Source organism: Periplaneta americana, chromosome 17 (genome assembly GCF_040183065.1).
Source record: "Periplaneta americana isolate PAMFEO1 chromosome 17, P.americana_PAMFEO1_priV1, whole genome shotgun sequence".
Lineage (NCBI taxonomy): Eukaryota > Metazoa > Arthropoda > Insecta > Blattodea > Blattidae > Periplaneta > Periplaneta americana.
Genome location: NC_091133.1, coordinates 51,746,227 through 51,770,449, shown reverse-complemented (window position 1 = coordinate 51,770,449; position 24,223 = coordinate 51,746,227).

The following is a 24,223-nucleotide window of genomic DNA, read 5'->3' as shown; positions in this document are numbered from 1 at the left end:
TGAGTGAGTGAGTGAGTGAGTGGATCAGTGAATGGTGAGAGTTGATCATCCGATAGATGAATGAATAAATGGGCCGATAGAAAGATAGCTGAATAGGTAGATCGATGGGTGGTGGATGAATCGATTGGTCGATGGGCGGGTGTATGGGTAGATGGTTGAATCGATAAATGTTGGAGGGAATGGAGAAGTGGATGCACAGATTATTGAATCTTTGAATAGATGGGTGAATGGATGGTAACTCGAATGGGTGAATGGTTAAGTGAACGGATTATTTATTCTACCGTATGAGTTGTCGGAATCAATTAGTTGAAGCAAATACGACGTTCACATCAAATGCAACTATGATCCACGGCCAGCGCGCTGTTCGAACTCTGGGGTATTATATCCGTCACATTTAATGGCGCACAAACAACACTGACACTCGATTTTAATGTAATCATGTGGTGTGAAATTGAACTGTAACCGCGGCTTTTAATAAAACAAACCACTAGACTGCTGACTCAAATTACATGCAAACATATAGTGGTAGTGATTATTATTGTAATTATTATAGATAATTATAAGCTATTCAGGCTTTATACCGATGAGTGTACAATGTTGTTTCAGTAATGTGTCTTAAAAATTATTTCGCTTTTATGGATTGAAGAGCTATCCGGAAAAAGGGTGTAACATCAGATTCTTGAAATATGTGATGTAAGTGGAAAAAGTAATTTTAAATCATGTATTTATAAGAATAAAATTATTGCAATCTAGGGCTAAATAAACTTGTATCCTTGTTTATTCAAATGGTTGTGATAGTAAATATAGATGTAATGAAATATACCGCTGAAATTATTTTTCTTTCTCTTGAAACATGAATTACAGTTTTGTTAGTTACAGCCTTATTCCGGGGAGATACTTAATTATAGAATTTTTGTATTTGTAAACTATCTTTTATATAATATACATTGACTACATGGGTCCAATGCCTTCCTCATGTAATAATGTAATAATGTTTTATTTTCGCTGGCAGAGTTAAGGCCATAAGGCCTTCTCTTCCACTCAATCAGCCTTAATCAATACAATACATATTTAAATTACAAATATTTACACTACACTTAAAAGGTTCTCCAGCAATATTCTTCAGTTAAGTTTTAACGACTAGTAGACTACATATTTATTCAAATTTAGATAAACCTATAAGGTAAAGTAGTAACTTAATTTATGAGCTAATTTAATTAAATTAATTATAATTAATTAGAGATTTTAGATAGCTAGTAAAATGATGAAAATTAATTTAAGATAAATTTACTAGAACTATGTTACAGGGAGAAACAAATATATTTATAAATCTAAAATATATTTCTATAATGAGAATATTAATGTAATTGCCATTAGAGGTTTTGTAAATCTATTTACAGAAATTAATGATAATAATAGGAATGGACAGATGTTAGTTTCATTATATGTAATAAATATTAATCAGCAATTAATTTGTTAAGTAAGAATTTATGTAATTTTTACCTAAATGAAGTTATTGTCCAACAACCCCTTACATCACTCGGTAGCGAGTTCCAATTTCTAGCAACTGAAACTGTATAAGATGAAGAATATCATGCACTCCACCAGATCGTTGACCTATCTATCTCTGTCTATATTTATTATTATTACTATTGTTGTTATTAGTAGAAGGACTAGTAATAGTAATAGTAGTAGTAGGAATAGTTTTTTCTCAACACAAAGGTAATCCAGGACAGAACATGGTCTGCAAAAACTTCCGTCAAAATCAACACTACGAGAATTGGCACGGAAGCTGTGAACGACAGGATCCCTTCCCGTGATCTCGACAAACATTGGCCACCGATGCGATGCAAGAGGGATGTGTGTGCTAGACTGGAACAGTCATCTACAAAATCCATGCGGCGACTGTCACTGGAGACAAGGATCCTCCTAATCAACATGTCGGAGGACAACAAAGAAAACAAAGCTTTCGCCATACGCAGTTACATCGGCACACCAGCTGCTGGAACCAGATAAGGAAGAAAGGACTCGATGCTGCTGTCCGTGGAGTCAGGAGGTGGTACACGATACGTCTGGAATACTCGAAATCACATGGTTTACAAATGAAGTGTCGTTCCGTTTTTTGTTTACGTAAACAACTTTAAAATTCCTGGACTTGAGCTATCAAAAGTATTCTTAAAGCACTCTCGTTTTTCACGAAAGACTGGAAATATGTGTTTCGCACATAGTGGAGATCCAGTCCCATTTTCATTATGCAAACATTGGATATCTCATTGATTATCAATGAAAAGAAGAATCATACTATAAAATTTAGTGATTAGTAGAATTGAATTAAATTTCTAAAGTAATCAATTTAAATATACTGTACTTCTAAACTCACTTGAGAAGTAAAACTACTTGATTTGTATTTTAAGACATTACCAACAAATGATTTTCGCATGCTATTATAGGAATCTGTTTTTCACGATACCAATTACACATATTCTAAAATTCCAATAGAATAAAACCAAAAAATTTCCACTGCATGTTTCCTTAAAAATGACTTGTAACAGTGAAATATTTAACATGAGTAAGTCATATAATATTAACATAGCTAACATCAGGGAGATGTTTGAGCAAACATTGCAACAATACATTTAATATATTAATAACAAAACCATATAGTCCTAGGTAAACAATATGTATATGAAATGTTCACATACTACTACATACTGAAGACTGCATATTTTTGGACGATTAATACTTCCCACTCCGCTCGGCTCGGCTTCGCTGTAGCAACAAAAGAATCTACCTGCAATCCCCCCCCCCCCGCACCGATGGCAAGAATACCTCAGGTCCTAGTGCTAAACTCGTAGGAGGAAGACAGTACAACACGATTAGAGCCTATGGCAGGGATACAGAACTGACAGAGAGAGGGATGGAAACATAGGAAACAGCATTGGTTCCCCTTCCACAATCTACGGGCGTTGAGTAACATCTTCGTGATTCGTCCACAACCGTGTGGCTGATCACAATAAATTGGTGCTCAAGAACAAAATGACGAAAGTATTTCCGACCACAAAATTGTAACACTGAACTTAACCAACAATTTCGGGTTAAATACATTACATATGTAATGGTATGTAAAGGAGACAATACGTTTAAATGTAAGAAAGGTGATTTGGAAATATTGTGTTGGTGCATACGTTCGTAGTGTTTTTCGTTGCTATGGTAGCTGTGTAACTATAGTACTATTAAACTAATGGAAGTACAGAAAAACGTTACGAACCTTTGCGTCAATCCAATACTTAAATGCACAATTTCTCATTTAAATTCAATTGGTTAATAGTACATTATGCAACGAGCCTATAATGAAGGTAATTAAGAAGCGAGTATGGATATTTATGAAACGAGCGCAAGCGAGTTTCATAATTTTCATACGAGCTTCTTAATTACCATTATAGGCGAGTTTCTTACGACTTTTTATGCTCGACCATATTTCTAACTTGATATTATTAATTTTCTTTGTATCTGACCTTGACCAATGTCCCGTATGTTGTGAGATGTTGGCAGACGCGAAAGTATTGATTTTTACCGAGGAACAGATGTTCACATTGACCTTGCTAGGCCATAAGAACCTACAGAGATAACATTGAAATTAAATTAGACATTGAAAAACGAGATGACAAATTGAATTTATTTGAATATTATTTACAATTAACGCTAATTATTATAGTAACAGAACATAACCTTCTGCGACAGTATTGGATTTCCAGCCTCCGTGACTTTTCGCTAATTCTCTTTCGATTGCATATCCGAGAATAATCGATACTTGCGGTTTTATAACGGTAGAAAGCTGACCTGTCATTGGCTGAACAGATGTAACCTGAGTCGTCATTGGCTGAAAGACCTGACCTTTAATGAGTAGATGTACTTTAATGAGGTCCATTAAAGGTCTGCTACCAGGTGTATAATTACTACATTTCGGCATGGTCGAGCATAAAATAAACTGATGATACTAAATTTTTAACAAAACCTATTGTTGTTGTAGTCTTAGCAAATTAAGGACACTTTAGTCATGATACTAATACTTAAGTACTATATTTCAAAATATATTGCTATAAACTCACAGATTAAATACCTTAGGCCTATCCTTTTTATTGATATTTAGGCCTGTATAATACAATTGTATCTAAAAATTAAAGAATTAAAGTACATAACGTAGTTCAAATGAAATTGACTATATTGAGCTTGTAATAAAAACTAAAACAAACCTAATTTCTCATGGGAATATAAAGGAAAATCATTCCTGTAATTAATTTAGCTTTAACTACAACTTGCGCCAGATCTTTGCATTCTTTTTTTGTTTACTAGTTTCGTTATATTGAGTTATGCTGTCTGAGGAGGAAAATCAGGTATGCATCTGTCAATTTAGAGCAATCGTGCTCTTATTGAAGTTCATTTTCGATAATGTTTGCCCACATAAATCTACATATTTAGGACCAAATATAGAACTCATACGCGCTTTGTGGTTGTTTTGAATACAAGTATTCATTTTTCCATTGCTCAAAAACAGGTATTTTCCGAACGACATTGTGTTGAATTCCACCACTAGACAATGAATACAAGCCCGCTCTACCTTATCATGTGAATGACCCGTGGTATTGAGAGAAGGGATGAGTGACGTAATCCGGTTTCTGACACATGCCACAACTTACTGACGCTCCCTGGTCTATGGCGATTATTAGGTTTTCTTTTTTCAATTTCCAAGAGTCTGTGACCATTAAGATCGTCCGACATTACAAGTCCGAGCAATTTTTACTCATGTTGAATTTAAAGATATTTTCACTGCTGAGATCCAGTGCTGAAGTATGTCTAATGCAGAAAGACATAGACGTAGCTCAGGCGATAGACGCGTTTGCTTGCAGAGCTGGATCTGCTCTCGAGCGGGGATTCGGCTGGTTGCTTGGTTGGGTTTCTCCCGAGATTTTTCCGAGCTTTAACGCGAATGTCAGGTAACTCATGGCGAATCCTCTGCCTCAACCTGCCAAGTGTTATCTCGCTATCATCAATTCCATTGATACCAAATAACCTAGTATTTGACATATGGTCATTAACTTAAAGTAGGCCTACTAAAAATACAGAAAAAGGCGTATTTTATCAGGATTTTTTCCCAAATTATTGGACGGATTTTGTACAGTCAATTTATTTCGTAATGAAGTAAATAAAATAGTTTATTATAAATTTTTACAAGATTTAATGGATCTGTATCTAAAATCCAAGACAGAAAATGCCAATATTGGTGTCCAGGATATTATCCCTTGTGATTTTTTTATTACAGAAACTGGAAAGTGAAGTTAATTCCAATATTATTGTACGACGAATAATTTTGCACAATATGCTGAAATGAAGAAAGAAAAATCAAATTAGCAGAAGAGATTTTTAAGAAGTATTGCTGGATATATTCTGTTAGGCAAGAAGATAAATGAAGATAACAGAACGAAATTCGACGTTTTCAACTTAATAGAAAAAAATACACCAATATAGAAATAATCGGGAAGAACACGTAGAACGAATGAAGGATTACCACATCCTAAAATAATTATTATTATTGATCTATAGAATGAATGGCTTAAGAAATGTTGATAGACCAAGAAAGAGATGGTTAGAACACTTCTAATTCATGACACCGGAACAGACCTAAAGGATGATGATGATGATGATGATGATGATGATGATTGATGATTATGATAATAATGATAAATGGAGTGATGTGATTTGTGTCGAAGGTAAAACGGTTTTCTAGGATAAATTATTGTTATATGCAAAATTATTTCTACTTTCCGTTACGATTTTAATTCAGTTTTTAAATTTTAGAGACATGTGACTGCAGAAGTGGTGGATAGACTTGAAAATAGGAAAATAGGAGCCCTGAGGCAAGAAAAGTTAAGGATTAAAAGAAAAAAAAGACTTCACAGTGAAGGAACAAAGCACAGTGTGCTGCACTGAGGAGGCAAATAATGGTTGTGTTGAATAAACGCTTTGTTAAAAGAACACGGTTCAATTTCGAACAAGACAGTACATTGGAAGAACACTTGAAGTTTGATTCAATCGGTTTTGGACTGAGAAAATTTATATATGAATTTTTTGATCTAAGGCAATCCCAAAGCTATAGAATAGACTTCGTAGGAGTACAAGAGGTTAGGTTAGATGGGAATGGCATATCACAAATAGGCGATTACTTATTGTATTATGGGGAAGGAAACGATAATCACCAATTAGGAATAGGATTCTTTGTACATAAAAGAATAAAATCAGCAGTAAAAAAGGTCGAATTTATCAGTGACAGGTTATCGTATTTAGTACTTAAGGGTAGATGGTGCGATATCGTAGTTATAAATGCTCACGCCCCTACAGAAGAGAAAGACGACCATATAAAGGATAGCTTCTATGAGGAACTGGAACACACTTTTAATCAGTTACCTAGATATCACATGAAAGTTTTATTGGGGGATTTCAATGCTAAAATAGGACGGGAGGATATTTTTAAACCAACAATTGGAAAAGAGAGCCTACACGTAAGTAGTAATGACAATGGAGTTAGGTTAGTCAACTTTGCCACATCAAAAATTCAATTGTCAAGAGTACAATATTCCCCCATAACGATATACATAAATATAAATTGAACGGGTTACATCAGCTCTTGTCTATGCGGATGACGTGAATATGTTAGGAAAAAATCCAAAAACAATTAGGAAAAACGCGGGAATTCTAGTTGAAGCAAGTAAAGCGATAGGGTTGGAAGTGAATCCCGAAAATACTAAATATATGATTATGTCTCGTGACCAGAATATTGTACGAAATGGAACTATAAAAATTGGAGATTTATTCTTCGAAGAGGTGGAAAAATTCAAATATCTTGGAGCAACAGTGACAAATATAAATGACACTCAGGACGAAATTAAACGCAGACTAAATATGGGAAATGCCTGTTATTATTCGGTTGAGGAGCTTTTGTCATCTAGTCTTCTGTCAAAAAGTCTGAAAGTTAGAATTTATAAAACAGTTATATTACCGGCTGTTCTGTATGGTTGTGAAGCTTGGACTCTCACTTTGAGAGAGGAACAGAGATTAAGGGTGTTTGAGAATAAGGTTCATAGAAAAATATTTGGGGCTAAGAGGGATGAAGTTACAGGAGAATGGAGAAAGTTGCACAACGCCGAGCTGCACGCATTGTATACTTCACCTGACATAATTAGGAACATTAAATCCAGACGTTTGAGATGGGCAGGGCATGTAGCACGTATGGGCGAATCCAGAAATGCATATAGAGTGTTAGTTGGGAGGCCGGAGGGAAAAAGACCTTTGGGGAGGCCGAGACTTAGATGGGAAGATAATATTAAAATGGATTTGAGGGAGGTGGGATATGATGGTAGAGCCTGGATTAATCTTGCTCAGGATAGGGACCAATGGCGGGCTTATGTGAGGGCGGCAATGAACCTCCGGGTTCCTTAAAAGCCAGTAAGTAAGTAAGTAAGGCAATCCCAATTAATGTGTAAAGTATAGTCTAGCTAATAAATGAGACTTTATAAATAAAATTGGGCTTTATGTATCCGTTTTGCCCTAAATGAAATCAGTTTCACATAATATATTTTAAGAAATGGCTAGTAACATTATTATCAGATTGAGGTCAGAAATATGCTGGTTCGACACTGAAACAGTAGTTTATCGACAAAATGAAACGCCTCGTAGACATGTGTCTGGTACAAGACGACTGTCACTTCATTATATCATGTGATATGACGGTAACTCTCCTGTAACTGGAATCAGTTTCCATTCATTCGCGAGGTTTGTGCGGCGACAGTTACATGTGCTGCTAATCATACAGTTAGTATCCTTCAGCGAAATGTTCTGATTGTTTCGATACATAGGCTACTATAAACGGCAGTGAGATCGGTCCTACATGGATCACTCGATATTACAATATCGACATTCCTCGTGGTTCTCACGAAGACTGGTGTCCTATGTACGCAAAAAATTGTTTCTAGATTACTGACATTTTTGATCGTCGATTCGATAGCTCTCGCATGTTTATATGACAATATATTTTCTTCTTCATGCTGACTTTGCTTCTTTTCATCTCAATCCTTTCTCTTTTATTCACTTATTATTATTATTATTATTATTATTATTATTATTATTATTATTATTATTATTATTATTAGCCTATATCTTATTTAATAATTATAATTTACCGTTAATGATTAGGGAAAATACGGGAATTTTACTTGAAGCAAGTAAAGAAATAGGTTTGGAAGTAAATCCCGAAAAGACAAAATATATGATTATGTCTCGTGACGAGAATATTGTACGAAATGGAAATATAAAAATTGGAAATCTATCCTTTGAAGAGGTGGAAAAATTCAAATACCTGGGAGCAACAGTAACAAATATAAATGATACTCGGGAGGAAATTACACACAGAATAAATATGGGAAATGTCTGTTATTATTCGGTTCAGAAGCTTTATCATTCAGTCTGTCAAAAAATCTGAAAGTAAGATTTTATAAAACAGTTATATTACCGGTTGTTGTTTATGGTTGTGAAACTTGGACTCTCACTTTGAGAGAGGAACATAGGTTAAGGGTGTTTGAGAATAAGGTGCTTAGGAAAATATTTGGGGCTAAGAGGTATGAAGTTTCAGGAAAATGGAGAAAGTTACACAACATAGAACTGCACGCATTGTATTCTTCACCTGACAAAATTAGGAACATTAAATCCAGAAGTCTGAGGTGCGCAGGGCATGTAGGACGTATGGGCGAATCCAGAAATGCATATAGAGTGTTAGTTGGGAGGCCGGAGGGAGAAAGACTTTTGGGGAGGCCGAGACGTAGATGGGAAGATAATATTAAAATGAATTTGAGGGAGGTGGGATATGATGATAGAGAATGGATTAATCTTGCTCAGGATAGGGACCAATGACGGGCTTATGTGAGGGCGGCAATGAACCTCCGGGTTCCTTAAATCCAGTAAGTAATTTACCGTTAATATAATTATAATTTCTCTTCACAAACCCGCTGTTTAACTTATTTGGCGTTCGTTCAGGTCTCTTTCTTATATAACTTGGTAACTTAGGCCTATATTTTTCCAGAATTCAGAATCATAATTTCTTACCTCTATTTAGCTAAGAAACTTGTACATATTGATTACTGTACATATGCGACAGTGATAACTTATTTTCCCTCTATAGTCTCGAAATTTTACTGGCCATTAAAATTATTGTACCGCCCGTTAACCAATAGGCTACAAGAAGCACAATTTCTCCACATTCCTTAGCAGGAAAAGTAGAAACTATATCATTGTAGTTTCTGATTAAGCAACAATGATAACTATTCTTAGTCTATAGTCCCGAAATTTTAAAACGGATGACATTGTGCCGCGCGTTAATCAGTAGTGCTGTTTACCTGGATACCTGCCTCAGTTTCCCACAATATTCATTGACCTCAAAAAAATCATAACAATTGATTGACAGCTAATATAGTATCATTCGCCTGCACTCAACGTTCCCTTGCAGGCAGGCAGTTTCATTGCACGTAACTCCAAACAGTTCTAGTAGTGACTCGAAAGGACTGTTTTGGTACGCCGACCTGCGCCAGACTGGGCTGCTTTCAGAGGCATGTTAAATATCAACCAAGTTTCATCCAAACCTGACAGGAAACATGCAGATATAGACAAACTACTGAAAACTTAATTTTTCGTTTAACACCACTGCGAACGTTCTATCGCTTCAGATTCTCGAGTTACACTTCAGCTCCGCGACCCGCCAATTTATGCCTGAACTTCCTCCTGTTGCGTATTGCTACATGACGTCACCCGCACCAACTCGAGGTCACGTTGGATACAGTTATCCTTCATTTGTCGATCGCTTTACTCCAATGGAATATGTCGTGTAGTTTAGAAATTACAGGCGCAATAAAACTAGCCTGAAAATGTGTTAGTCGACTTTCTGGGATGGTATCCTAGTATAGGATCGAACTTATAGACGTATTCACGTCAATAATAATAATAATAATAATAATAATAATAATAATAATAATAATAATAATAATAATAATAATATCACTCACTACGCCCCAATGTCAGGAAAACAAATGGCTACGTAACGTGATTGCTTCCTAATTAATAATGTTTAATATGATGCAAACAACGAAATCCTTTCTTGCTGGCCGTCACCTTGGCGACCATTACTGTCGGCATTTGTCACTGCCAGAACGAGACTAATTCCATGTCCGCAAGGACTGACTGACTGACTTGAACATGCGTTTAAAATGCATGTCATGAATGCTGAGTTGAAAGGTTTTCCAGGTTGAAATATGCATATTTATTATTTTGTACAACAGTTTGGTTTTAAATGAACTTGTACGTTATTCGACTTAATACAGTTACATGTACACTTAGTGTTGGTTCGGACCTCAGGGTCAAAAGTTCGATTCCGAACACACTCGGAAATATCTCACGTTCTATCCACTGTTGGTACCAGTTTGAGAGATCTGTTCTTTGTCGAGACATTTCATATCCTTGTAATGAATTGTCATTATGTGATGAAATATGAATTTGTAACCTTATTTTCTTATCTCATCATGTTACCTTTACTTTATTAATTTCGTCTCCATAATAATCATCATCATAATTTTCTCTTTCTCTTCTGTTTACAACATTATGGGTAAGTTTAATGATCTGTTTAGACTTTAGCCCCATCTCTTTCTAAGACTCTCTACGAGTATATCAAGTGAGCTAATTAGTTTATATTCTAGAACTGTTTGGCGTAACTTTTTCTTTAATTAAATTTTTGTTTTAGTACTATATACTTTAAATTGTATTGCAAATATTTGTAGAAAAATCTCGATTTTCTTCATTTGCTATTTGTCTAATTGTTTACAGTCTGTCCAAAAATAAATGTTTTCCTACTCGGGAATTTATGAAGTCGCCTCATCAATATTAATTATTTTAACGACATACCACAGGCTTAGGAATTCAAACTCGAGTATCCAACGTATTTTCCAAACATGTTAACTCTTTATTATGCAGCAGCAGCCCTCGCTGAGTTACATCTCAAAAATGGTAGTCTATTAGTGGAAAACGGGATCACTTTAAAATTCATAATTCATTCTTAATCTGTTATTTAACGACTCTGCGACAACTCAGCTATATAGAGTACCGTTTGTTCCAGAAATTTGTCACATTTTAATTGAAGGCGTCTTTTGAACGTGTACCTACTTCCAACTGCTACGTTTTTAAATGAACTGAGGCTGTTGAACAATCTGCAACTGCACGAGACTAACAACTCAATAGTTGCCAACGCTGCTCTGAGGAAGCTTTTTTTTACGGAGGATAGACTCGAAGGCTTACATGCAGCCTGAGGCTTATTGTGCTTACCAATCCTATTCTTGTGAATGATTGGGTAGCCGAAAGGCCGCGCTCTGGTACAAGTACATCACGCCGCACCGTCAACTTAAACCAGGCTATTGTATGGATGATGATGATGATGATGATGATGATGATGATGATGATGATAGCGGAATGTGTCCGAGGTCCAACGCCGAAAATTACCCATCAATTCTGCTTTAATTTGTTTAAGGGACAACACCGGAAAAACCCCAACCAGAATTTGAACCCGGGCCCGCTCGTTTCATAAACAGACGTGCTGACCGTTACTCCTCAGCGGTAGACTCTGGGGACGCTTGGTCATCGTCTATGGTACCAACCTCAGACTAGAACTGGTTTTTCCAGCTTTCTTTGATTAAAAAAGTATCAAGAGATACAAAAGTAAAAATGATCCAAACTTTTCAAAATGATGGTAACGTGAACATTTCAGAGAGAGTAGCTGTCGACCTGAATGGCGTCTTGGAAAAAAAATTTGAGCTATATTGTGTCAGTCTGAGACTTTTAGACATTAACTATACAACAGAATTCGGGATTTCCCTGACAAGAATACAATCGATTACAAATCCGAGACGAACAGCGAAACCAATTTCTTCCACAGGTTTTCAGAAATTATCGGAAGATATATCCAGACTTTGCGAAGGGAAGATTTGTTACATATAATAATTAATATACCACTCTGTCAACATTGTTATGTTCATCACGTGACAACGTAGCATGGATGTTAACAATTCTGATATGCATTGAACTGTATTGCATCTTGTTTAAAGTAAGGAAAACTTAATGTTTCTGACTTTGATAGAAACCACTAAATTGCTCTAAATATAATTTAAAAATTCCAAATTTTGTATGCATATTTGTTTCTATTAATATTGGGACAAAACAGGCTGGTGCTCCTATTGAAGATACAATTTTTATTTTCCCTTCATTTTAAATACCATCCTAATTGCCTAAATACACATTGCGTAATATAGCCTATAAGAGAGTGAGAGAGAGAGAGAGAGAGGGAGAGAAAAGAGCGCGAGCATGAATAGAGCATTAAAACAAAATTGTGCAAGTTAGCATGAACACAATATTAAAAAGAAATTATACAGATGTGTAAGAACACAGTATTAAAAATAAATTGTGGAAGTCAGCATGAACAGAACATTGAAAAGTAATTGTATAGGCTACATACGTCAATGCCAACATAGGCCTAACATTAAAAAGTACAGTAATTCTATCGTAAGTCATTATGAACACTACATTAAAATGAAATTGTACAAGTCCGCATGAACACAACATTAAAATGAAACTGTGCAAGTCAGCACGAACACGACATTGAAAAGTAACTGTATACACACATCAATGTATACACACATAGGCCTAGCATTAAAAAGTACAGTAATTCTATCGTAAGTCGGTATTACCGCAACATTGAAATGAAATTGTGCAAGTCAGCATGAACAGAACATTGAAAAGTAATTGTATACGTCAATGTCAACAAAGGCCTAACATTAAAAAATACAGTAATTCTATCGTAAATCAGTATGACCACAACATTAAAATGAAAATGTGCAAGTCAGCATGGACACGACATTGAAAGGTAATTGCATACGTCAATAAGAACACAACACTAAAAGTAACTTACAATAACTGTGCAAATTAATATGAACATAACATTAAATTGCCACCGGGCGTACTTCAAGCGCCGGCGCGTTTGTCTGCTGATCAGGGACTGCGCTCGGCACTGGGTTCTTTTCCCGCTTGGGCTGATTACCTAGTTGGGTTTTTCTGAGATTTTCCCCAATTATTGTAAGGCGAGTGTCAGATAATCACTTGGCTAATTCTCAGCGTCATCTCACCATATATCATCTCGCTATTACCTTTCCTACCGGTGTTAAATAACCTAGTACTTGATACAGCGTCATTTAAGAAAAGACTAAAAACATAAATATTTTTTTAAAATTAGCCTGCACAATACTGAAAATGAATTGTGAACATAAGTATGAACGTAATACCAAAAAGAAATGTTGCCAGTCAGTATGAACTCAAAGCACTTTGTAGTAGGCCTATGTGCTTCCTACAATCACGAGCATAGAAATGTTAACCTCACTTGTCTCAGATAAATACAAAGCGTATTAACATGGAGAGAGTTTTATTTGAATAAACCATCAAAGGTCGTGTTTGTTCTTATTTTTGTGAAGAGGATTCGCATTAAAATGCGGGATGGCGATCAATATCTTTTGTATGATCCGCATCCTTAATCCTGCTCTGAATTATTAAGACGATTTTTGCTCCTTGGCGCAGCGATGTTGATTCTCTTTTGTAGCGGCGCTCTCGAGCGTTTTCCCTCTGAAAGAAGTTTCGCTTTTAAACTTTGATGCGACTAATATTGAAAATGGCAGTCTCTTTACTATGTATTCATTTTTAATTTGTGTTTTAATGCGACTTCGTCGACGTAGAAACGTACGAAGCAAAGTTAATATTAGTACCTAGAGCATGTAGAAATGAGCAGAAATCAGACTCTCGGCTAAGTTTGAAATTCGTGACGTCATTACCTTACGCTAGGGAAACACAAGCTACGAAACTATTTTGGAATGAAAATATGTTCAGGTTTGACAACCTGTAGCCTTATTGTCGTTGGAATGCAACGTTTTCATAAAAGATGTAAAGAAAGTTTTTACTTCGCCTCTCAGGGTGCTATTCATAGACATTTCGCTAGCCCGCGCTACGAGCATGCTAAACTAGCCCCGGCTATCGACTGATTACTTGTACAGGATTCATATCATATATTGCTAACACTAGTTTATGAATACGAAAATCGTTAGCTCGCTGATCATCCACAGGAAGCCCGCGCTAAGAGTGTCTATGAATAAGGCCCTATGTCTTATTCTTTTAAAAGTTACACTTAGCACAGACCAAGTACTCCTAGTACAATTTATCTAAACCTTCCTCACTTCGCGATTCATCATTGAGTAATCGTATACTTCAATGCAATGCACTACATATATAACTTTAATAATAATTTATTATTTATTTATTTATTTGGAATATTAACGTGCAAAACAACAGCACAAAGCCAATTACAGTTTAGCACAAGATACAAACAAAACAACAAATGATGATGAGAATGAATGATAGAAATGGCAGTGAGATGAAATACAATGAATATAATAGTCTACATTAATCAATTGACCAAATGCAACAAAATAAATAGCACAAATAATAATTATTAAAATTAGTTCAGTGAGATAATTAAAATAATGTCAATTGAATAGAGTGAATTACAAATGAATTAATGAAATCATATAAATGAAGCCTGGAATAATATAAGTAATATTGTAAAGATATGAATTGGCAAGAATAGTATAATACATATCTTGACAATGACATAAATTAATAAAACTGACATAAAAAGTCAAAAGATATACTACACATTAAATGGATCCAAGTTCAATCCATGCAAATTAGCATATTTAATACATCTGCAGACCGGAGACAGAGATTTAGAATTCCTATTATAAAACATTTTATGAAATCTTAAACCCTTAGCAGGAATATGAAGATTGATATTGCTTATGAAAGATTCGCAATCAATATCACCCTTAATGACTTTACAAAAAAATAAATAATCAAGATCCTGACGTCTGGTAAACAAACTACCGCAATTAAAATATTTGCAATTAGTCTCATAGCTATAATCGGAATTTGGTAAAAATCTATAAGAACACAAGGAAATAAATTTTCTTTGAATATTCTCCAATTTAGCCGAGTCAGTGGAAGTAATGGAGTTCCATACAACAGATGCATATTCAACCTTGGATCTAACCAATGTATAGTATAAAATTAATAAACACATAGGAGTAGAAAAAGAATAAGTTATAGATCTGATTAGACTAAGCATTCTTAATGAATGGGTATAAATATATTGCACATGATCATGAAAATATAATTTTGAATCAAGTAAGACACCAAGATCTCTAATACAATCTTTCTTAGTAATTACTACATTACTAAGAGAATAATTAAAATTTTGGGAAGTAGTTTTCCGTGAGAAGGAAATAACAAAAGTTTTGGATTGATTAATTTTCATTCCATTTTCAACAGACCATTGTAAAATTGAATTAATGTCTTTTTGAAGAATTTGACAATCAGCGGAACTATTAATTTTACGAAAGATTTTGAGATCATCCGCAAATAAAAGGCAGCTAGAACTTATTCTTTTACTTATATCATTTATAAATAATAAAAATAGGAGAGGTCCCAATGTAGACCCTTGAGGAACTCCGCATACACTATTAAATGGAACCGAGAGAGAATTACCTAGTCGAACACAAGACTTCTATCTGTTAAATAATTTTCAAACCAATTAACATAGTTGGTGGAGAGACCAAAATTACTTAATTTATTTAATAAAATTTTGTGAGGAACAACATCAAATGCTTTGCTAAAATCAAAATAAATTGAGTCAATTTGACCTTGAGTTTCGACAACAGGCATAATGAGATCGAGATAGGAAACTAAATTTGTAGTAGTAGATTTCCCTCTAGTAAATCCATGTTGGGCTGAATTGATCTTATTTTTGACATAAAATGAAATGTGTTTGTGAATAATTTTTTCAAAAATTTTAGAAAAATTGTTTAGGATAGAAATGGGTCTATAATTAGTAACACTGTTTTTATTACCATTTTTAAAAACTGGAATAATGGATGCTTCCTTCCAAAGTGATGGGTAAATTCCTGTTTTTAAACTAAGATTGAATAAAAAAGTTAAAATGGGTATGAAAATATTAGAGCAACCCTTGATTATAAAATTAGGAATGCTATCTGTACCTTTAGATTTATTAGGCTTTAGCTTTTTAATGGCTTTAGTTACATCATCGGATGTAATTTTAGGCAGGGGCAAACAGTCAGTAATATTAGAATCATAAGTAATGAAATTAGAGTTACAATTTTGTTGAACAGATTTAAATTGACTAGAAAATTCATTTGCAATTTCTTTTTCATCTGTGATGTGAACGCCATTTATTATTAATTCTGTGGGATTGCTATTAGTTTTTCGAAACGTTTCTACATATTTCCAAAATTTATTTGGTTCATGCTTTAGGTTATCATCAATTGATTGTAACCATTTGAATTTATCGGATTTAATCGTGGCTTTGACTTGTTTTCTAAAATTAGAAAAAATTTGATAATGATGATCAGTTTTATATTTTTTGTAATTTTTATGAGAGATATTTCGATTTATTTAATTCAGTCCCCCTAATAACCCCCCTTTTAAATAAAGTATTTTGAATGCCATATAGCCTAAAATCTAAGTTACAACGAACTTGATTTATATTCCAATTTTCATATAAATCGGTTCAGCCATTATCGCATGAAAAGGTAACAAACATACAGACATACAAACAAAAATTTCAAAAATGCGATTTTCGGTTTCAGGGTGGTTAATTATATATGTTAGGACCAATTATTTTTGGAAAATCGAAAATTACCAGAAAAATTTCGGCTACAGATTTATTATTAGTATAGGTTTAAAATACTACTTATTGTCGTAGTATAGTACAGTAGTTCACAATTTTTTCCTTGCATCGTACAACAACGCAGCGTCCCAGGCCAACAATTTCACGGACTCATCACCCCGCAGGCTACACATAATGTCATAGTGGCTGCCATTAAGTGTCTGGCTGGAGTCGACAGTTCCGAAGTTATTAGGAAGAACACAGAACCGCACCGCACCGAGGCGAGGGCGTGGCACGTAAGTCAGTGGTGCTGGTCTGTTTATCTCGCGACACGAATCGGCTGAGCGGCTCAGCCGTGCCCCAACGCCCAAATGGCGGATCTAGTTGATATGCGACCGGCAAGCCCTTGTTCATGACCCCGTGCCACACCTCCGTAGAATGGGCTCCTCTCTGAATGAGAAAAATTTCCTGATGTAGCTAGATCCTTCTTCCTCGTCGCCATGGTTACGACTCGTTTGATTAAGTTAATATCTGAACCAGCCATGCGAATGAGCATCGTACTGGCGCAGATACGTAAGTTCCCATGAGCCTCTGCGGCTGCGAACAGAACACTTGAAGTATCCGCTACTCACTTGTTCTGCCTGCATTAATGTAGTACACCACTCGAATGTCACAACTCAACAATGGAAATGTCTGCAGACGTGGAATTTGTCTGTCCATGTTTATTCATGTATCTAATTTAATAGTGCTTTCAAAGTGCTGAAGATATGCGTCACGGAGTGATGGATGAATGAGATTGGCAGGAGGAATTTAGTACACCTGTTACTTTCATTTCTCCACTTATCCACTATCGTTATGCTGAGGCCACACACAGCGCTACGATATGTACGCCAACGCGACGTTTGCTTTGTACGCGATGTTCGCTATGTTCGCTATATACAATAGCCACACTGAAAACTATGTTTTTTTACGAAACTCTTCTGTCTACCGGTTTGTAGTTAACAGACAACAAACAATATTTCCAGCTCCATTAAAACATTTCATGCCATAGTTTCTATGTTAGTCAAAGAAGTCCACACCTGTGGAGTAACGGTCAGCGCGTCTGGCCGCGAAACCAGGTGGCCCGGGTTCGAATCCCGGTCGGGGCAATTTACCTGGTTGAGGTTTTTTCCGGGGTTTTCCCTCAACCCAATACGAGCAAATGCTGGGTAACTTTCGGTGCTGGACCCCGGACTCATTTCACTGGCATTATCACTTTCATATCATTCAGACGCTAAATAACCTAGATGTTGATACAGCGTCGTAAAATAACCCAATAAAATAAAATAGTCAAAGAATTCAAAATCAATTTTTTTTCAAGTCAGAAAAAAAATACTAACTTCGAAGTGATCTGTTCAAAATAGCCATTTACACCTTCAAAAGTTGGTCAGCGGTAAACTTTTTTTATTTTTTACTTTAGATGGGGTAAAAGCGAGGAAAATGTTGCGAATAAATGGAAATTACTTTTAAAAATTGTCGCACTCAAAATATTTGTTGGTTTCTGATTTACAGTGAATTAAACTAACGAGTGTGTTTGTTTGGAGGTCAATATTCTGCATTCAGAGTGGATTTTCATGTGAAATCTTCTAGCTAATTTCAAATATGTTCACAAAATATTTCCATTACTTAAAGGTTTATGAGTTAATCGTGAGTTTAGAAATTTGATTAAAATATTTACATTACATAAATAACATCCATACTGACTGAACACTACTATGACTTACTTTGAAATTCAGAAGAATGAAAAGAATATCATAGGCCTAGTGGTGTTTAAATTCATTATTATTATTATTATTATTATTATTATTATTATTATTTAAAAATAATGAAAATTAAAAATTAAAAAAAAAACATGCTGAAACTTTCCTTCTGGAGTGTCAAAATGGCTTTAGAAAAGGAAGATCATGTGTAGATCCATTATTTAGTATGAAACTATTGTTAGAAAAAAGAAGAGAATTTAATTTAGAAACCCATATAGCTTTTATTGATTTTGTGAAAGCTTTTGATAAAGTCCGAAGAGGCCTTTTATTCGACATATTACAAGAAAAAAATATTCCAAATTTGCTATTGCAAAATATAATAGAAATCTACACAGACAGCAAAATAAGTGTCAAAATAAATAACTGTATATCCGAAAGAAAATTAGTTAATAATGGAGTTCGACAAGGTTGTCCACTATCACCAACTTTATTTAATATTTATATAAATGAAATTATTTTAAAATGGAACCAAATCAACACATCAGGAATCAAAATAACCAGTGCTCTAACATTAAATACCTTACTCTATGCCGATGATCAAGTCATAATTTCCAATTCAGAGGATAATTTACAAAGAGGATTGTATACATTAAATAAAATATTAAAGGATTTTGGGATGGAAATTTCAGCACAAAAATCAAAAGTAATGGCATTTTTAGGACAAGATCCAGTCAGAAGTAAGATAATACACAATAACCAATGCCTCTAACAAGTGCAAAATTTCAATTATCTGGGTTGTGAAATATCTTATCAAAATGAAAAAGATGTGAACAAGAAAATTACCAAATTCTAGGAATAATAAACAATGCATTAAAAGCTAAATTAGTACAAAAATCTACAAGAATAAAAATATATAATACACTAGCATTACCCACCCTTTTATACGGAAGCGAGATTTGGTCATTAAAGAAAAAAGACATGAACAGAATCAAAGCAACGGAAATGAAATTTTTTAGGAGGACAGCAGGATATACTCTTTTAGACCGAAAAAGGAATGAAGAAATTTTAGAACAATTAGAAGTAGAGTCAGTAGAAGAAAAAATCAGCAGATACAAATTCAATTGGCTAGATCATGTAAGAAGAATGGAAAATTCAAGAATCCCAAAAATTATGATGCAGTATAAATCTAGAGGACATCGTCGACCAGGAAGACCTTTAAGAAGACTGCTAGATGGGGCCGAAACAGGTCTACAGAGGCCTAATTCGTGAAGGATGATGATGATGATGATGATTATTATTATTATTATTATTATTATTATTATTATTATTATTATTTATTTTATGGAATGAAGCTATCCTGTTACATTTTCTTGTTTACCACTCCAAAAGATCAAGATTTGACATTGTTAGCTCTGATTCGTTTTAAACATATTCCGACAAGTTTAACACTAAAATAAATTTAACTCCTGCATATTAATATTTTTCCCTATAAAAATCAATATTTCCGCAGATACTAAATTACGTAATTTTCGAAAGATCGCATGCACTATTTCCTTCGATCAAACTACTTATCTCCGCTTAAATTATTCATATTATTTAGTCTTGGGCTCAGATGAAAGATAAACATAGAGCATATTTACGTGTTGTGATGGAGATTTATATGTAATAAAGGTATAGAATATGATATAGGTAGGATTTTGTTCCACAGCCATGTATACTTCCTGACTTCTTTAATTAACACCTCATATTCACAATAATGAATGAATGAATGAAATGAATGAATGAATGAATGAATGAATGAATGAATGAATGAATGAAATAGCCTTTGGATTTCCCGTGAAGGGCTATGGCCTCCTAAAAGGGGAGCTCTTTAGAGATCATGCGGTGAGCTAATCCGCATGACGGTAGATTCTGTTCTATATAAGTTTTGTTCGTCGTTTGTGTGTGTACACTTGCACTCTCACTCGGTACTGGCAAACTGTAGCGATCTCCATTCTTCTCGGTTCTTGGCTGTTCTGGACCACAGGGGTCCAGCTAGGCTAATATGTACACTTATTCAAGTGAAAATACAGTACTTTAAAAACACAAGTTGTGAAATTGATTTTTGCAACCTGAATGCGAGTTCTGCACTTGATGTGAAAAAAACCTGTCTAATGATGTACCTACATACATTTAATGGTTGTCCAAAATAATTTTTCCATCTGTTTAGGATTGAATGAGAGTCTGCAAACAAGTGCCATTCTCATCTTTGATCACGTTTACCCCTGCTTGATATCCGTTCTTAGATTCCTTTTTTGCCCTTATATGAATCTCTAGTGTTTTTATTCTTACTATTTGTTTCTACTTCATTCAGTTATTAAGTACCATTTGGCAACTGACAAATTATGTGCATAAATTTCAGTTTTCGAGGCATGTTTTATCCATCCGTTTTGCCTGTCTTGAATTTCCGACCGGTTTTTTGCGGATGCTTGCGTTTACGAGACTCCTTTGCCTACACAGTGGTATACTTTTCGTATCGCTGTGCTTATTTGTTCTGAAGGTGGCCTATAAGAAATTTTAATGCAACATTTTTCCTGCTTCTTTTTTTTTCTGTTTGACATCGTTACCGAGCACTTGGTGACCTTCCGTGCCTAATAGAAAGACGTAGTTTTGCATCAAAACCAGTACAGGATGGAGCGCTCGAATATACCTAATTTCAATTGTATGTGACTGGTAAACGGTTGAAGATATAAACCTACAGTAACGTTTATATGAAAGGAAAACTCAAGTTTCGATATGCACATCACCTATCTCTACGTGAGCTCCAGCTGTCCTGTGACGATATCGAGGCGATGAACGATTTCTTACCAAGCACGTTGGAACATGTCTTCTGGAATGCTCTCAATAACCTCTATGCGCTCCCGAAGATGACGAAGGTCTCTGACTGCGGTGGCGTACACTTTATCTTTGACGTAGCCCCAAAGAAAGAAATCGTATTGGCGAATCCCACTCGTTTGGGTTTGTCATCCGGCTCCAGACGTTGCATTAACTGCGCTTTGTATGCGTACAGTTTGGGACGTTTGTGGACAATTCGTTGCGATGTCGATTTTGGTACTTGAAGTTCCCGCGAAGCTCTTCTTAATGACTTCCGCGGACTTCGCTCATACGCGGCTTGAACATTTGCTACAATTTCGTCGAATGTTCTACGACCACCACCATGCTTCTTTAATACCGATCCTGTAGCTAAAAATGTATCGTGCCACTTGTTAATGCTTCTAGCAGTTGGAGCATCATGGTTAAACACTCGCCGATACTCTTTGAACTCTAACAATTGATAACCTTGGATGTGGGGTATATTCTACCCAAGCCATTTTAAAATTCTTCGTTAATTCTGTTATCCGTCACCCAACACAGGAGCGCTACTGAGTACCTTCCTGCCAGTTGACTAATCATTATTAGGTGTAACGGTTGTGTTCCTGTTGGTAAGTAATCATAACCTAAACCGCTTTAATTTCAGGCTCGGGTAGATTATACCCCATGTCTCAGGTAAAGTTTCTTTTTCCACATTTATCTCATTGCTTCTCTAAAGGTAAACATGACATCGCATCGAAGTACTCTAAGCGGGCTGATGATCCTAAGTTCAGTGGTTGGACGCAGAATACTTTGGAAGCCGAAAAAAGTGACTTTAGTGACAATGACTGTGATACAGATCTAGATATAGATCCAGTGGAGACTGCAGAAATTATGTTTGTCACAACTGCCTAAATTCAATTTAAATATTTGCTACAAGTTTTGTAACAATGGAATTTATTTTTAGGTTAATTTGTGCATTATTGTTTACAGTTCAATGTTCTGATATTCAATTTTGTTAATGATTAGGTTATGTGCTTCCATTCTTTGTTTATTAACAGAGTGTAAAACTGTGTCGAGGAATTTCTCAAAATACAAATTTGTTGGCAGTAAAGCCTTCATTTCCATATATATATATATATATATATATATATATATATATACAGTGGCTCCCATAAATATTCAGTTTGTGGTTGATTTTACAGTATTTTGCTATTGTTGTTTTGTTCTGTGTTCAAGCGAACCTGCATTTCGTTGCAGATAGATCATTTAAATACTTCGTACATAACGTTAAAGAATTTACATCGAAAGTTTAATATTTACGATGTAATAACAAATAAACTCTAAGTAACGTCAAAGTTCACTCTCTTTAATATTCGGTTTTGATTTATTTGCTTTCAATCTAATGCACGTTTTCTGTTGACATCATTGTAGGGTTCAGTAAGGAACGCGCAATCATTCTGTCTACACGTTGTGCACAGCCCAGGCGATGTTGGATTAGTCTACAGGTCGTCAAATGGGTCGCAAAGGAAACAACACAACTTTTGTGATCTATCATGACGAAGGGGGCTAAAATACCCAAAAATAGCCAAAATATTAATGTGAGTAAGAGTACAGTTGGGGATATAGCGAGAAGATACAGAAACGAAGGCGAAATTGGGTCCATACCAAAAAAAAGGGCAGCCAAAAAATTAACTGAACGTGAAGAACGCTCCATCCTGAAGAATATAAAAGAAAATCCTCGACTAAGTGCAACGAAACTTGCAGCATGTGTTCATGAAGAGTTTAGCAAGCAAGTAGGTGCCGAAACAATTCGAAGAGTTTTGGGGAAAGAGGAGTTTAATGGATATTATGTAGGAGAAAACCTTACATAAATGAAATGAATAAAAGAGGCGGCTTCAGTTCGCAAGGGAACATGTCCATAAAGAGGAAGACTGCTGGGACGATGTGATATTTGCTGATGAAAAAAAATTTAACGTCTTCGGGTCGAATGGACAACAGTATGTGTGGCGTAAGGAAGATGAAGATCTCGAAAAAAAAGAATCTGTTGCCAACAGTGAAACACGGTTGGGGCAACGTCATGGTATGGAGTTGTATAGCTGCAGGTGGATTTGGTGAACTTGTTTTCATAGAAAAAGGATGGATCAGCATGTGTATTTGGACATTATGAGAAATAATTTAAAACGAAGTGCAGAGAGTCTATGGATTAAAGACAGTTTCATGTACATTCAGGACAATGACTCTAAACACACAGCTGAGAAAGTGCGTTTTATGGCTTCTATACAACTGTCCGAACCTCAGCACAAATCACCTAATTTAAATCTGATTGAGAATTTGTGAGAGGAACTTAATCGCAAGATCAGACAAACTCCTATCACTTCCAAGACAAACGGAGATTAACGGAAGAATGGAGGAAAATTAGTCCCCAATTTACTACGAAGTTATTCAGGAACATTCCAAGGCGTTGGAGGACTGTTTTGAGGCAAAAGGGGTATTCAACAAAATATTGAATTGAACAAACCGAATATTAATGAGGCACTATATTCTATCACAAATAATGTATTAATGTTTATAATTTTTATCTATGTAACAGAAGATTTTTCATTTTGTTGTCATTCTATGTAATTTAACGGAGAGTATACTTTTAAGTTTATTATAGTGCACATTTTTATTTTCATTAATTTCTTTGAAAATCATTAGGGTATTTATTTTAATCTTACATGCCAGTCAAACCGAATATTAATGGGAGCCACTGTATATGAAATATTATCTCATGTGCCTCCAAACTTAA